Here is an 11,848-nt window from a genome sequence, read left to right as displayed (position 1 = left end):
CTCTCTCTGTTTCCCCCTCACCCCCTTTATTGTCTTGACTGGTTCTCCCTGGCAGGCAGAGCACATACACCCACCTCCTGCAGTACATCTTTGAAAATTAATAGGTTAAAAAAATGATAGAATTAATTAAGCAAGTCTGCCAGGACACCTCCACCAAGCGTCTTTATGATTTTTTATGGTGCATCACAACATAGCAGCAGTTACAAGGAGCCCCCTTCCAGCTCCCTGGTTCAGCCTTTTATACTGCTGCTTTCTTCTCAGCTCTGAGCTAGTGACCGCATCAGGCTCCGTACAGGTGCAAGTGATCCCCTCTGCCCTTCCAAACCCAAACTGCTCAGTCCCTTCTACTCTAACTGCACCCGGTGGCCAGGGCCATCCTTACCCATATTCAAACTATTCAGCTGCATAGGGCACCAAATTGACCCAAATTTCCTGGTGCCCAACTGTCACGGACCTACAGATCGTGCCCACTCATGGCCCTGTGCGGTCCGTGTGTGTGGGGGGGGTGCCCCTTCCAATGAGACAGCCCTTTTCCCGTGGGTCCACTCTCTCTCAGGGTTGGCCCCTCCACCTCCTGGAGCTGCACCTCTCTGAGCCTTAGCACGTCTGTCTCTGCTGTTGGCCCCTTTGGGGAGTCCACTTGCTCTGGACTCCCCAGGGCCTCCACCCCTCAAAGGCTATCCTGCAACCCTGTTCTCTAGACCGGAGTGACTCTCAGCCAACATAAAACAGCAGGGTTTATTGAGCATTGAACACAGCACAGGAAACTCTCTGATCCTCAGGCCTGGCCTCCCTCAGCACAGCACATCCCAGTCTCCCCTGCATCCAGGTGAACTCTGCCTGCTCCCCCTCTCCAGCCTGGAGCCCCTCTGCTTCCCAGCTGGGCATCTGATATCACCAGCCCCAGGCCCTGCCTCTGTCCATTGTCTTCTTTCCAGGTAAACAGGGTCATCTGGCCTCCTCTCCTCTCCGCCCTCCTCTGGCTGGAACCGTCTGGTTAGGTCATGGAGTCCTCTCTTCGCAGCCCATTGTCCTCCCACTGGCCAGAAACGGCTGCGTCATCAGGTCACCAATCTCTGGGGTGTCCCTCCTCCAGGCCATTGGCTGGGGTCCCAAGTTCCCTTTCCGGTCCTCTGCAACGACAAACTCCCTCTCCCCTCACCTCGTTAAACCAGTAACACCCAGGGCACTGAGTCCCACTCCCTCTGCATGCAAACCATTGGAAAACCATGAAAATATACGAAAATCCCCCATTTTGTCACACCTATGCAGCTGTGTGCTGCTCCAGAAGCCAGCCTGATCCCCCGGCCGGCTGAGCCAACCAGGAAAGCTGCCCCTACCCCAACTCCGTCCCCACCGCGCCTCTTCCACAAAGCCCCTGACCCCACCCTGCCTCTTCCCACCCCTGCTCCACCCCAGCCCCACCTTCACTCCACCCCATCCCCCGAGCTACATCCGGGACACTGCAGCAGCGGTCAGGCCTGTTGTGACAATGCGGTTCTGGCGGGACCCAACTGAGTGTGCCAATTCAGGACCAATTACTTAAACAGGGCAGTTACAGCCCTAGGCTGGGGTTTTTCCACCTCTAAGGCAAACCAAACCAGCCAGACAAAAAGGACTTCGGTTTCACCCCACTGGCTAACCACAAGTCACACACGCAAGTTCCTTAGACACTCCAGTCTCCCAGTATCACCACCAGTGCGACTCATTATGGGGATGAATGGTTATGAAAACCAACACCCCATTAAAAGAAAACTGGTTCTCTCGATTCCAAAGAATCAAGGCCCAGACCTAGGTCAATATACACATCAGATCTTACCCACAAATCATGCTGTTGCCAATCCTTTAGAATCTAAAATCTAAAGGTTTATTCATAAAGGGAAAAAGGTAGAGATGAGAGCTAGAATTGGTTAAATGGAATCAATTACATCCAGTAATGGCAAAGTTCTTAGTTCAGGCTTGTAGCAGTGATGGAGTAAACTGCAGGTTTAAATCAAGTTTCTGGAGAACATCCCCCACTGGGGGATCAGTCCTTTATGCAGAGCTTCAGTTTGTAGCAAAGTTCCTCCAGAGATAAGAAGCAGGATTGAAGACCAGATGGAGATGAGGCATCAGCCTTTTATAGGCTTTACAGCAAAATGGAGTCTAGAGTCACATGGGCAAGTCTCTGCATACTTTGCTGAGTTACAAGGTGTATCTGCCTTCTCTCCATGGGTCAATTGTGTAGCTGATGGTCCTTAATGGGCCATTAAGCAGGCTAGGCAGAGCTAACACCACCAGAAACACAGCACAAATTTGAAATACAGATAGTACAGAGCTAATACTTATAACTTCAACTACAAAATGATACATACATATAGACACCATAATCATAACCAGCAACCCATAACCTGGTTTTAGACACCTTACATGACCCCCTTTACATAAGATTTGGTGCCACTACAGGACTTTGGTTGCAACCATGTTCTATATGGTCCCAGATTATATCAATAACGTCACACCTGTCCTGCACTCAGCAGGCGGCAGGAAGTGGAGTGATCCAGCCCCAGCCTGCTTCGCTCCGCCAGCTCCCAGCTGCACCGCCAGTGAGTGCTTGGGGGTGGTTCCCCCCAGCCCCCCAAGTCCCAAGGCTGGAAGTCAGGGGAGCAGAGAGGGGTCAGGGGCCAGGTCAATCCACTTCCTGCCACCCCATGAGTGCAGGGTTGGGCCTGTCCTGCAATCACCAGGCAGTGGGAATTGGAGTGACCCAGCCCCAATCTGCTCCACTCCGCTGGCTTATGCCAGGGGGCGGTTTCCCCTCTGCCCCCCAAGCTTGCTTCTGCCCCACAGATATTGGGCACCCCCCCGCAGAGGCCTGGGGACACCTCCTGCATGGAGGCCTGGGGTCCCCCTCCCATGGGGGGGGGCAGCTGCTATGGGCACCACAATGTCTAGGGACGGCCCTGCAGGTAGCCTGGGTTTTCTCAGTGACCAGGGTGCCGGCTTCCAAAGGGCTCAGTTTGTAGCTGCTAACAGCCCCTGTCACATGGCCATGAGTGTGTAATTGACCATAGAGTGGAAATAACACCCAATGAAAACTGTTACCTCATTGTTCAATTCAGAACCTAGATCTGCCAGTGTCTGCTCTGCACTGCCATGTTGGTATATAATGTTACATGTCTTCTTCTCCCCCTCATGCGCTGTCATAGTTCTAAGTGGAAATTCTACCTCTTTTGAAAAATCATCTGTAGCTGTCAGTACATACTGGTATCGCTTCTGTGGTACTGGATAGAGCCCAATTAAATCTGCTCCCCGCAATCCCCAAGGTTAACAACCTGTGTGCAAGAACACAGGCTAGAGTTCTCATTTGGATCTTTCCTATGACATTTTAATTATAATCCCATACATAGTAAGCAAAGTAAACGTTATAATGTGGTTTTTATAATAGTTGATGTTTCCACAAAGTCATAATCTAACTTTTGGTATCTTTCAGACATAAATAAATTCAGGCCCAACTTTTGCAATTGAAAACTTGCATAAATACAATAGAAGTAGTTGCTGCACTATGTCATCCATTAGTTCACAGGGGCACTTGTTAGAGCTGATTAGAGGCTTTATTGTGCAGCAATAATAAATACAGATCATGATAAACAATCATCTTGGCCAATGTTTAAAAACACTTCAGATGTATTTTACATGGGGAAAGATGCAAAGTGTTTGATTTAACCGGCCGCTATAGGTGGTAGCGTAGGCGGAGGTCAGAGGAGATGATGTAGTGGCAGGTGGGGGGGTCGCCATCACCTGGGCGTATGCTCTGGGGGTTGGGGGAGGGGCATCTGCAGAGCTGGTAAAAGGAGCAGCGGGGAGGGACGGCGCGGCCCTAGAACGTGTGTATAACACAGGCCCTAGAACGTCACTGAGTGCTTCCTCCAGAAAACCTATGACGTGACTGAGCCAGAGCACATCTTCTGGAAAGACATCTACATGCAACAGAGCCAGCTGGTAAGAAAAAATCTTTCTTCTGCAGTGACGTGAAGTTAAAGAACATGGAGAAGAAGAAAACCTCTACTCGGGTTGTTACTGGAGCTGAAGCAGAGAGGCCAGGATCAACACGGCTGGGGCCCAGGACTGACTATCAGCAGATCTGCCATTTTCTATTCCTGGCTTTTTGACCATGAGTGAATCTCTTTGCTTCTGTGTGCCTCAGTTTCCACAACTATAACATGAAGCTAATCAAGGTTCTGGTTTTTCTCTCTCCTATTTTGCAAGGCGGGAAACTTAGATACATTTGGGGCCTGTCTACGCTACTGGTCTAGAGTGTCTTTGTAAGCTGATGACCCCCACCTGTTGTTTAGAACCTATGGATAACACAAGCTCCTAAGTTTGTTCTGTGCTTAACCCCTATGGAACAGCTGGGCTGGGCGGCCTTTTCTCGCTGTGCTCTGCGGAGCAGGTTCTGGGCACTAGGGATACGAAGAGGCTCTCAAGGACTCATTCTTGAAAATAAATATCAATGAACTGCAACGCAATATAAAATCACTGCCGCTAACATTGGTGGGTGATAAAATACTAGCAGAGTGGTAATTAATGCTGAGGACAGGGCAGTGACACAGAGCAATCGGATCCCTTGAAAAGCTGGACCCATTCAAAGAAAACAAGTTTGAAAAGAACCAAATGAAAGGTCCTATACCTAGCAGCAAAGCATGCAGGCCACACCTACAGCATGGGGACGTGTATCCAGGAAAGCACTAACTGTGAAGAGGATTTGGGGGCCATGCTGGGCAAGCCATTCAACATGAGCACCCAGTGTGATGCTGCGGTGAACAGGGCTAACGCCATCATTAGATGTAGGAAAAGAGCAGTGAGTAGCACAGGGAGGTGACACACCATCAGTAAGACTGATCCTGGAATACTGCATCCAGTTTTGGAGTCCACCTTTGAAAAAGATTTTGAAATATTGGAGATGGTACAGCAAAAAGCAATTAAACGTTTTGAGGGCTGGATAAAAATGCCTGCTAGTGAGCTATTGAAAGAGCTCAGCCTGTTTAGATTATCAAAAAGATCGGGAGGTGACATCACTGAAGTGTTGAAGTGACTTCATGGAGAGAAAATATCGGGTATTAAAGGGCTCGTTAATCTAGCAGAGAAACGCATAACAAGACCAGTGGCTGGAAACTCAAAAGAGACCAATTCATATTAGAAATAGGGCAGAAAATTCAAAAGTGAGGATGAATCACCAAAGGAACAAACTAGAAAGGGAAGTGGTGGGAATTGTCCATTTCTTGATGTCTTCTAATGAAGACTAGATGCCTTTCTGGAACGTATTTAGTCAAAAACTAGCTACTATGCTATACAGAAAGCATGAGATATGCAGGCTGTCAGATTACATGCTCTAATTTTCTCTTCTGTCCATAAAGTCTGCTAATTTATGAACAACCGAGCGTAGCCTGGGGAAGAGCATCTCGTGTTCTACTGTGTAGTCGGTGTCATCCCCACAAGAGTCATTGAGTGGGGTGATCCAGGGGAAGCAGCTCAACCATCCAATGTGGCTGGACAGGGGCAGGACATCAGCACTGCAGGGGAGGGGTGGGTGTGGCAGTGACATCACAAGGGCCTTTGGCAGGACCTCAGCCTATTAGACAAAGGTGGTGGGGAGGCGATGATCTCACAGAGAGATCTTGACATCAGCCAGGCAGGACAGGGGTGCAGGACAGGGGCAACCTTGGACATCCCTGTGGCTTTGCTGCAGCACGTCTCCTTCTCGAGGTTTCTCCTTTAGGACTGAGAAAGAATTCACTTTCACATACGTGAGCGCAAGGAGGACCCTCTTTGGAGTTTTCTCCTTTTCTTGATTTTGCTAGAGAACAGACGTCCCTGTATAGAAGGTAAGAGCTTCCAAGAGGTTTGGAACCTGTTCAAGCTGATCAATCAGGGGCCGGCTGATTTTTAGGAAAGGAAAACACTAGATTGTGGGGGCAGCATTTTATTTCCAACCTAGGATTTTGTCCCTGAGAATGACTGGGGACATTGGGGTTTCTCCTGTTTGTTTTCCCTTTTCCTGTCTCTCCCTCCTTTCTCTTCTTCTCTTGCATCTTTGTCCTTTTCCCCTGCTCTTCTTTCACCACCAGGACCTGTCTGTGCATGTGGAGTGGGGGACGGGGAGGGGTGGGGTTGCTGTCCAACACTCATTGCGGGAAAGACATATGGCTGGAATAGTGCTCTAAGAGTGATTCCCTCCAGTGGTGACCTGGGACATCTGGTGAGAACTCTCAGCTTTCTGATTCTCAGAGTCTCAGTGCTGATTGGGCGAGCATGGGGCTATTGTGAGGGAGGAGACTCAGGTCCTTGTTACTCACTTTTAAGAACAAGGAAATAACCCAGAGCCAAACATGTGTTTGATTGCTCTTGCTGCTTTTCTCCATTCATTGTCTGAGTAATTCATGATTCTCTCTCTAATGGGCTAGTTCTTCTAAAATACTTACTGAATAATTAGGTTTTAATAAAGCCATAGGCAAACCCATACTTCCAGTCACAAAGGAGTCAGGCGGCACCCTACAGAATGGGGGACAGTCCACTGGAAAGCAGTGACCCTTAAAAGGATTTTGGGGCCATATTGGATGAGCTGCTCAACATAACCTGTCCATGTGAAACTGTGGTAAAAAAGGTTAAAGCCATTCTTGGATGGATAGAGTAGTGAGTATGGAAAGGGAAGTGATCCAGCATTGGGAAGACTGATCTTGGAATGTTGAATCCAGTTCTTGTGTCCACATTTTGAATATTATGTTAAAAAAATTGGAGAGGGTACAGAAAAGATTCATAATTGAGTGATTGGGATGATGCCTTGTAATGAGACATTGAAAAAGCTCAATCTGTTTAGTATGTACAAAAGAAGAATGAGAGGTGAGTTGCTTGACTTCATGGAGAGAAAATGTTGAGTATAAAAGAGCTTTTATCTAGCAGAGACAGGCATGACAAGCCCCCATGGATGGAAGCAGAAATCAGAAAAAGTATAATGACAATGAGACCCAGATTTGTAAGAGGGTGATTCATCATTGGAACAAACTACCAAGAGAAATGATGGCTTCCCCATCTCTTGATATCTTCTAATAAAGACTAGATGCCTTTCTGGAAACTGTTTGAGTAAAAGAAAAACCCAGCTCTTCTGACATACAGGAGGCCTTAGGATTTGCAGGGGATCAGATTAAATGCTCTAATGGTTCCTTCTGGCCATAAAGTCTACTAACTTATGAAAAGCTGATTGTGGCCTGGGGAAGAGCCTCTCATGTTCTACTATGTAGTCGGTGTCATCCCACAATGAAGAGTCATTGAGTGGGGTGATCCAGGGGAAGCAGCTCAACCATCCAATGTGGCTGGACAGGGACAGGACATCAGCACTGCAGGGGAGGGGTGGGAGTGGCAGTGACATCACAAGGGCCTTTGGCAGGACCTCAGCCTATTGGACAAAGGTGGTGGGGAGGCGATGATCTCACAGAGAGATCTTGACATTTGCCAGGCAGGACAGGGGTGCAGGACAGGGGCAACCTTGGAGATCCCTGTGGCTTTGCTTCTGAATGTCTCCTTCTCGAGGTCTCTCCTTGAGGACAGAGAGAATTCACTTTCACATATGTGAACACAAGGAGGAGCCTCTTTGGAGTTTTCTCCTTTTCTTTTCTTTATTTTACTAGACAACAGATGTCCCTGTATAGAAGGTAAGAGCCTTGGAGAGGTTTGGAACCTGTTCAGTCTGATCCATCAGGTACTGGCTGATTTTTAGGAAAAGAAAACACTAGATTGTGGGGGCAACATTTTATTTCTGACCTAGGACTTTGTCCCTTAGAATTATGGGGAACATTGGGGTTTCTCCTTTTTGTTTTCCCTTTTCCTCTGTCCCTCCTACCTTTCTCTTCTTGCTTCCTTTGTCCTTTTCCTCTGCTCTCCTCCCATCACCAGGAGCTCTGTGTGTGCAGCGGGAGCCACAGGGGTTGTGGAAGGACCTCACAGAGAGATGAGACTGGAATAGTGCTCAGAGAGTGATCCCCTCGGTGGTGACCTGCACCATTCTTTGGGCTATTTGATGAGAACCCTTAGCCTCCCACCCCTCAAAGTCTCAACCTTGACTCGCTGAGGAGGGGGCTATTGACAGGGAGGAAACGCTGGTCTTTGTCGCTCTCTTTTATGACCAAGCAAATAAGTCACAACCAGTGATATGTTTGACCAATGTTAATGCTGCTCTCCATTCATTGTCTCGGAGCAGTTCATGAGCCTCTCTAACATTCCAATTCTTCCAAAATACTTGCTGGATCATTACTATGAACAATTGTTGGTCTGTAGCTCATTTGAGAGCAACTCTGCTACTGACTGGCTGCATCAGCTAAGTCAAGTCACTGCTCCTTAGGCCTTGTCTACACTACAAGACTATTTCGAATCTACTTAAGTCGAATTTGTGGATTCGACCTTATGAAGTCGAATTTGTGTATCCACAGTAAATACACTAATTCGAATTTCTGAGTCCACATTAACGGGGCCGGCGTCGACTTTCGAAGCGGTGCACTGTGGGAAGCTATCCCACAGTTCCCGCAGTCCCCGCTGCCCATTGGAATGCTGGGTAGAGCTCCCAATGCCTGCTGGGGGAAAAAATGTGTCGAGGGTGGTTTTGGGTAACTGTCGTCATCGAACCGTCAATCACGCCCTCCCTCCATGAAAGCGCCGGCGGGAAATCTGTTTGCGCCCTTCTCTGGTCGGTTACAGCGCGGACGCCACAGCACTGCGAGCATGGAGCCCGCTGCGATCATCGCTGCACTTATGGCCGTTGTCAACTCCTCGCACCTTATCGTCCACCTCTTCCACAGTCAGCTGCTGAGAAATCGGGCGAGGAGGCTCCGGCAGCGCGGTGAGGAGAGTGGCGCAGACCTCTCACAAAGCAGGGTACGCCGCGCAGTGGAGATCATGGTGGCAATGGGTCAAGTTCATGGTGTGGAACGGCGATTCTGGGCCCGGGAAACAAGCACGGACTGGTGGGACCGCATAGTGCTGCAGGTCTGGGATGAAACAGAGTGGCTGCGAAACTTCAGGATGCGTAAGGGCACTTTCCTTGAACTCTGTGACTTGCTGGCCCCTGCCCTGAAGCGCCAGGACACACGGATGCGAGCAGCCCTGAGTGTGCAGAAGCGAGTGGCCATAGCCCTCTGGAAACTTGCAACGCCAGACAGCTACCGGTCAGTAGCGAACCACTTTGGCGTGGGCAAATCTACCGTGGGGGTTGCTGTGATTCAAGTAGCCCACGCAATCGTTGAGCAACTGCTCTCAAAGGTAGTGACTCTCGGAAACGTCCAGGTCGTCATAGATGGCTTCGCCGCGATGGGATTCCCAAACTGCGGTGGGGCTATAGATGGGACTCACATCCCTATCCTGGCACCAGCCCACCAGGCCAGCCAGTATATTAACCGAAAGGGCTACTTTTCAATGGTGCTGCAAGCACTGGTGGACCATAGGGGATGTTTTACCAACATCTTCGTCGGGTGGGCGGGCAAGGTTCATGACGCGCGTGTGTGTTCAGGAACTCTGGTCTGTTTAGACGCCTCCAGGCAGGAACTTTCTTCCCGGACCACAAAATAACGGTTGGGGATGTGCAGATGCCTACAGTGATCCTCGGGGACCCAGCCTACCCGCTAATGCCCTGGCTCATGAAGCCCTATACAGGCGCCTTGGACAGTGAGAAGGAATTCTTCAACTACCGGCTGAGCAAGTGCACAATGGTGGTGGAGTGTGCTTTCGGACGTCTCAAGGGGAGATGGTGGAGCTTACTGACTCGCTCGGACATCAGCGAAAAGAATATCCCCGTAGTTATTGCTGCTTGCTGTGTGCTCCACAATCTCTGTGAGAGCAAGGGCGAGACCTTTTTGGCCAGATGGGAGGTTGAGGCAAATCGCCTGGCTGCTGTTTACGCTCAGCCAGACACCCGTGCCAAAAGAATATCCCAGCGGGAAGCGCTGTGTATCCGGGAGGCTTTGAAAGCAAGTTTCCTCGGAGAGCAGGGTAACCTATGACTCTCCACTTGATTTTAAGAGAAGCTGATCCTGGGCCTGTGTCTCTATGTGTTGAGTGAGATCTGCGGTTACATACCCCGTTCTCCAAGTTTCCCCCACTTCCAAAACACGTTTTAAAACAAATTAAACGGAACAGTAATTGTTAATAAATCTTTCTTTTACTTTGCATTTCTGTTCAGGGGTTGAAACATGGACGCATACTGAGCTGGGTACGGTGTGCACTGATGTACAGACCGCTTGTACAATAGAGGAATGACAGCCTCCTGCTCCTACAGTTCTGCGGTGATCTGGAAGCCTACTTTCGCCGTCTCCGACTCAAAGAATTCTTTCAGGACAACACTGAATAGCGCACGGATACACAGTTACCCTCCCACCAACAGCACAAGAAGAAGAACTCCACATGGACTCCTCCTGAGGGTCGAAATGACAGTCTGGACCTATACATTGAATGCTTCCGCCGACGTGCAAAGGCAGAAATTGTGGAAAAACAACATCGCTTGCCTCACAACCTAAGTCGTGCAGAACGCAATGCCATCCACAGCCTCAGAAACCATCCTGACATTATAATCAAAGAGGCTGATAAAGGAGGTGCTGTTGTCATCATGAACAGGTCTGACTACCAAAAGGAGGCCGCCAGACAACTCTCCAATACTAAATTTTACAGGCTACTTCCCTCAGATCCCACTGAGGAATACACTAAGAAACTGCACCATCTACTCAGGACACTCCCTACACTAACACCAGAACTAATCAACATACCCTTAGAGCCCCGACCAGGGTTATTCTATCTACTACCCAAGATCCACAAACCTGGAAATCCTGGACGCCCCATCATCTCGGGCATTGGAACTCTCACTGAAGGACTGTCTGGATATGTAGACTCTCTACTCAGACCCTATGCTACCAGCACTCCCAGCTATCTCCGTGACACCACTGATTTCCTGAGGAAACTACAACGTATTGGTGACCTTCCAGAAAACACCATCCTGGCCACCATGGATGTAGAGGCTCTCTACACAAACATCCCACACACTGATGGAATACAAGCTGTCAGGAACAGTATCCCTGATGATGCCACAGCAAACTGGTTGCTGAGCTCTGTGGCTTTATCCTCACACACAACTATTTCAAATTTGCTGACAATATATATCTCCAGACCAGTGGCACCGCTATGGGCACCCGTATGGCCCCACAATATGCCAATATTTTTATGGCCGACCTGGAACAACGCTTCCTCAGCTCCCGTCCACTCACGCCCCTTCTCTACCTACGCTACATCGATGACATCTTCATCATCTGGACCCATGGGAAGGAGACTCTGGAAAAATTCCACCACGATTTCAACAGCTTCCACCCCTCCATCAACCTCAGCCTGGACCAATCTACACGGGAGGTCCACTTCCTAGACACCATGGTGCAAATAAGTGATGGTCACATCAACACCACCCTATACCGAAAACCTACCAACCGCTATGCCTACCAGCATTCATGCCTCCAGCTTCCATCCCAGATACACCACAAGATCCATTGTCTACAGCCAAGCACTGAGGTACAACCGTATCTGCTCTAACCCCACAGACAGAGACCAACACCTAGAAAATCTCCACCAAGCATTCTCAAGACTACAGTACCCACACGAGGAAATAAGGAAACAGATCAACAGAGCCAGACGTGTACCCAGAAGCCTCCTACTGGAAGACAAACCCAAGAAAGAAACCAACAGGACTCCACTGGCCATCACATACAGTCCCCAGCTAAAACCCCTACAACGCATCATCAGGGATCTACAACCCATCCTGGACAATGATCCCACACTTTCACAG

Source organism: Mauremys mutica, chromosome 12 (assembly GCF_020497125.1).
Source record: "Mauremys mutica isolate MM-2020 ecotype Southern chromosome 12, ASM2049712v1, whole genome shotgun sequence".
NCBI lineage: Eukaryota > Metazoa > Chordata > Testudines > Geoemydidae > Mauremys > Mauremys mutica.
The sequence above is the reverse complement of the archived record's forward strand: the minus strand, read 5'-3'. Positions refer to the sequence as shown.